Source organism: Brassica oleracea, chromosome C4, assembly GCF_000695525.1.
Source record: "Brassica oleracea var. oleracea cultivar TO1000 chromosome C4, BOL, whole genome shotgun sequence".
NCBI lineage: Eukaryota > Viridiplantae > Streptophyta > Magnoliopsida > Brassicales > Brassicaceae > Brassica > Brassica oleracea.
The window spans coordinates 26,611,538-26,617,012 of record NC_027751.1 but is presented as its reverse complement, the minus strand read 5'-3'; the positions used below and the strand labels follow the sequence as shown (position 1 = coordinate 26,617,012).

The 5,475-nt window shown below is 35.4% G+C and overlaps 1 pseudogene; it reads left to right on the top strand.

The window, feature by feature from the left end:
* The first annotated feature begins 1,501 nt into the window (after nt 1-1,501).
* The window catches only part of LOC106338522, a 22,400-nt pseudogene continuing 18,426 nt past the window's right edge, over nt 1,502-5,475 (top strand).

Below are 5,475 nucleotides of genomic sequence, written 5' to 3'. Positions count from 1 at the left end.
TCCAAGTTCGTGTTAGCAAGTGCTTGAAGATGCTCAAACTTCCTGAGCATGAATTTTTGGAGGTTGATAATGGGAGCATTGACCAGGACTTCATCAATGGTTGTTTGTGGCAGGAACCAGATCACGAATGGACTTTCTGTGATCTTGTACATGTTAGTGCATCTAGCAACCTCAAAGCTTGAAACTTTGACGATGGAACCACTTCGTAAACCTGGACGGTAGTGACCGGAGCGAGCGGCAGGTATAAACCCATGGATCACAGAATTCTGAGAAAAAAAAATGTGACCAAAACAGAACTGATGAAATTAACGGAATCAAACGGTTGGTCTTTCTCAAAAAGTTTGATCGTAAATAAATGGAACAGTACCTGCTCATCAAGGAAAAGCAAGGTGATTCCCATGAATTCACCTTGCTTCTTAATGTTTCTGGAGTCCCAACATCGCAAGAGGCGAGCCACGACGAACTGAGCAGATCGACCCAGGCGGAGATCGTCGAACGATGTCGGGGCAACAACGGCCGGAGCGGAGGAAGCCATCTTTGAGAGAATCTTTGGAATCTGAAAGAAGAAATTTTAACTGAGAGTGATTGCGAGCGATCCCCACAGCCTCGTCCATCTCCTATTTATAGAATAAAGAATAATAAGAAGAAGAATAACGAAACGTTAAAGAGTTTAGTGTAATTAAGACAGAGTTAAAGAATACATCGACGGTGGAGGAAGGCAAAGAGATGAGAATGGGTGGCTTTACAAAACAACTGAAACAAAATCGGCGACTTCAACAATGGAAGAAGAAAAGGATGATGCCCTAGAACAAAACGCTTTGTTTTCTTTCAATGATTCCCATGGATTATTCAATAACACAGGCCCAACCCCAACTAACAGCCCAAAATCATATAATCAAACCAAACGTAAATCAAATCATATAAATCATGCGAGACCCACACACAATATACCCTTCCAAATAAAACAGGAAATATGCGGGACCCACAGACATTAAAAGGAATCTGACGTGGACCCTCTCAGAAGAGAGGAAAGTCCCTCATTATATATATGATTAGCGGCCTGCATCACTCAACAAAATTACTATTTTACGCTTTGTGCATAGTATTTAAAAAACCACCATCACAAAACTGCCGCTCACTTTCTTCTTCGCGTCTGTTCACTCTCTGATGATCGCATCGCCTCCACCAGTATTCCATCGTCTTCTTCTTCATTTTCAATTCTATTAGAGTTTTGAAAAGTTACAGAGATCTCTCCGCCATTGAATATCTTTGATTGTTCCTTCTATATCTCTTTTTGGCGTAACTTCACCGTGTGTACTTGATTTTCACACGAAATATCAAAGATCAACATCAATTAAAGGATATTCGAATCTATTTCCATTTTATCCTATCAATCCGGTATATTTCCAAGGCTAAAGACAAGAAGAAGGTATGTTCGATCTTAGTCTTTAGTGTTGGAACTATTTTTGAACATTATGAATAATGTATTCATATGTCAAAAATGAAGTTTTATTTGAATGAGAAATTGAGGTCTAATGTGTGTGATTTGAGAATCTTGTATAAAGTAGCAAATACATACATTAGATATTTGATCTTGGATTTGAGTTTTGATTTGTTAGTTGAACTTCATGTTCGTTAACTTAAATCAAATATATGTTGATCATATAAAAAATAAATATATTTTAAAGTATATTATTTTGTTTGAATTGGTCAAAACAATAATAATTTTACTCTTTAATTTCTTGGTCAAAATGTGAAATAATCTCTTTATTGACAAGAATTAAAGTCTCCATTAGTGCACCATAGAAATTTCATTTTTGTGTTGAAGATTTGTGCTTCTCATTATTTTTCTATAAAAAGGGCTTGTAAGCATTATAGAAAAAATAGACTGAACAACAACAAATTATTTTATCATACTTTGAATAGTTATGTTAGTATTTTTTATTTTTGAGTCTGAGAGTACATCACAAAATTAGATTCGATAGATTCTGTTTTTCGGTGATGGTAAACAGAAACAATGCTGCAGTTGTATCCTGGGAATCAGAACGCTATGAAACCGTCACACTACGGGGCGTTTAAAGATTTAAGGAAAGAGATTAACCATCTCGACTCTGCAATTTTTCTTTATTCTTATATTTTGGTATTGTAATTTTAACTTATGTTTTTATTATTCTTTACAAATATCAGTTGTCCTATGGTAGTAAAATAAGGTTCCTACATTTTAGTTATGTTTAATTATTTCTCTGTTTCGTATTGTCTTTACAGTTTCTTCTGTTTTTTTTTTCTTAGGGTTCCGGTCTGAATCGAATCAGGAACGGGTTCAGAAAGTTTTCTAAAAAGATCGGAGGATCGGACAAATTCAAATCTCCTGATAGATTGAATAAGAGGATGCCTATCTTCATAAAACGCAGTATCTTTTTTGATTCGTTACAGATTCATGTTTATGGTTTTAATTTACAGTTTACACTATTTGTTTTCACTTTATCCTGAGTTTTAAGATATCTACCTGAAGAAGAAATTCAAAAAGAGGGTTAAAGATCATGGCATATTCTGTTCTTGCTCTTCATCTCCTGGCTCCTCAACTCTATGTGGCAGTGATTGCAGTTGTGGGTATGCTCCATATCTGAATCTTGTCTTAATTGTTTCTTGTAGTTTGTATATTTCTTAATGTTTAATATCATTATATTTCATTTTTTACGGGATGCTACTCTCAAGCTGTTCGTCTAGTTGCAACTGCACAAGTGAATGAACTAAAAAGCCGTTCCAATAAAGACATATCAAGAAAATGAAACTAGTTCAGGTTTGTATGTTACAAGTTGGATTTCCAAAAAATGTTCTACTTCAATATATCTATCTATCTATCTATATATAAGAGTTTTTTCTCCTCTCATGCTGCCACCTAGGATTCCAGCTAGAAAAGTCGTTTATTATGAGCACGACACGTGTCTCCTTTCATCAAAATTCTGTGTTTCATTTATTCAAACTTTTAATTTCGTTTGGGCTTTTGATTGTGTATGGTTTTTAATAAGATTGGTAAAGCTCATCCTGAATAAGAAAAACACGAAACATGTCGTTTTCTATCTCACGGGACGGGTTGAAATCTCATCATTCTCCGCCTTCACGCTCCAACTCTAGGGTTTTAAATCATCTTCTTTCTCCGACCCAGAATTTTACCAGACGAAGGCGTAACGGTCTACTTACATTCAATTTATGGCTTTTACGTTCTCATTGCTCCATCAAACCACGACTCCACTAACTCGCATTCAAGAAGAAGATCGTCTTCCTCGAAGGTTACGAATCTGAACCTATATATATATATATATATATATATGGATGTAGACTTCAGTGAAATTCATCACTTTCTCAATCTTTAAATGGAAAGCTCATCCTTCTACGTGCCGACGTAAAATCCGGTCGTTGTGCTAAGACTGTTGACTTGAAGCCCGGCAGGCGGCGAGCTTACAAGTTGAAATGCTGTCCTTCGATGAGCAGGTGATTCCGTCGACCATTGACTGCCTATTAGTACTTTTCGGGTGGGCTTTGCTATTACAGCGTTTCTGATTTGTTTTTTTTAGGTAATCCACGGTTCCCTCAACGCTCTCTGATTATACAATTACAATGTCCATACGCCTCTGGTCTTCTCACACCTTGGTGTTTTCATTCTTAGCTCTATGAAAGATTAAGGTATGGTCTTCTCTTATTTTTAGATCAATCACCTAGAATACTGAAATTTTCTGTGTTGTTGTTTTGATTCACCTTTAGGCATTTGAAGAAGCCATCGTTGAGCTTCACACACTGGGAGAAGAATCTTACAAAGCAAACACTCTTATTATGCAGTTGTTGAGAGACAATCTAAACTTTCTTCACTATGAGAATCGTGTCTTTAACCATACGTGATATCAGTTCTCCATCAACAAAAGAAAGATGTGTTAGCTTGACAGTATTCAATTGGTTGAAAACTGGGAGTAACTTGATCTTTTACGTTTTCTTCTTTCTAACAGTTTCTTTTTATGACCAAATGTGATTACATAAAAAAAAAAGATGATTACACAAGCAGTATTAATATACAGCCCTTAGCTTTTGTTTCCAGCTCGGTGAGACAATTGATGACTTTATCATGGTCCACTTTCATATTGTTGGTTGCTGACGGTATCTTGAATCGTTGGGTCTGCAGTCAGTGCAAGCACTTTCAGATTTATGATAAGTGAGAGCTCTTCTTTTCTTTTTTGCTCCTTGATTTTTATAAAAAAAAATTGTTGTTGTCTGGCATATAAGAATACTACTCATTAATAAAATGTTATCCTCCTCCTTTTTAGGGGTTATGAAAGGTGTTATGAGGCTAAACAGAGGCATGAAGACATGAAAGATATCCTGTTAATTTCAAGTATATGCATGTATTATAAATCGACGTCCAAAAAATTGAGAACAAATTTTGTAATGCTCAGGTTTAATTCTTAGAATATAATAATTTTGATAATTAGAGTTACACTTTTCGAATGTATGGTTTTAAATATAAACAAAAATAGGTTAAATTTATATTTTCACAAACACAAAAACTCTGTAAATTCTGATTCTTATTTCTGATTCTTTTCCAGATTAAGCAGACAAAAATTTAAACATGGTTGCCGTGATGTAGCTACCTTTTTAATATTGTAGGCTTGGCCCATATTCGCGTCTTAGCAAGCTCATCTTATTGTTTTCGCGGGTTAATACAATTGGAACACAAAAGTGAAAAGAGGAGAGAGTATTGTCTTGAACAATATGTTTCTATAACAACGAAGATTTACGACGAAAATATTTCCTCGTAAATTTACATGGTGTTTACAACGCATTTACGAGGAGACCAAATTTCGTCGTAAAGTCCATGTAAATTTACGAGGAAATATTTTCGTCGTAAGGTCCATGTAAGTTTACGACGAAAGTACGTGGAATGAGAAATACATCGTAATCGTTACATCGACATTACAACGAAACATGTTACCGTTATATTTAGGAGAAAACGTGTATTCAATGTGCTTTAACTTACCTAATTTTGTCGTAAAGTCGTTGTAAATATTATGTTAAAACCATGTACAATCCATGTAAAACATTCCTTGTAAAATCGTTGTTATATTTCAACTACCCAACTCGAAAATTTCTCTATATATATGTCATTTCCCACAACTCTCTTCCTCACAACACACAAACGGAAAAAAAAATCAGAAAAAAAAAATTTCAAAAAAAAATCTAAGAAAAAAATTGCCGGTGGCGGTAGTATTTACGAGTTACGGAGTTGGATGTATTTGCACAAAGATTCCAATGGGAGGGTGACGGACGCATTTCTGAGCGGACTAGAGACATTCATGCACCAGGCAGGCTGTACACCGATCACGCAGGAAAGCGGTAAGATGTTCTGCCTCTGTCAGAAATGCAAGAATTCAAAATTTGCACATAGTGAAACTGTATGGAAGCATTTAGTAAACAGATGATTTACAC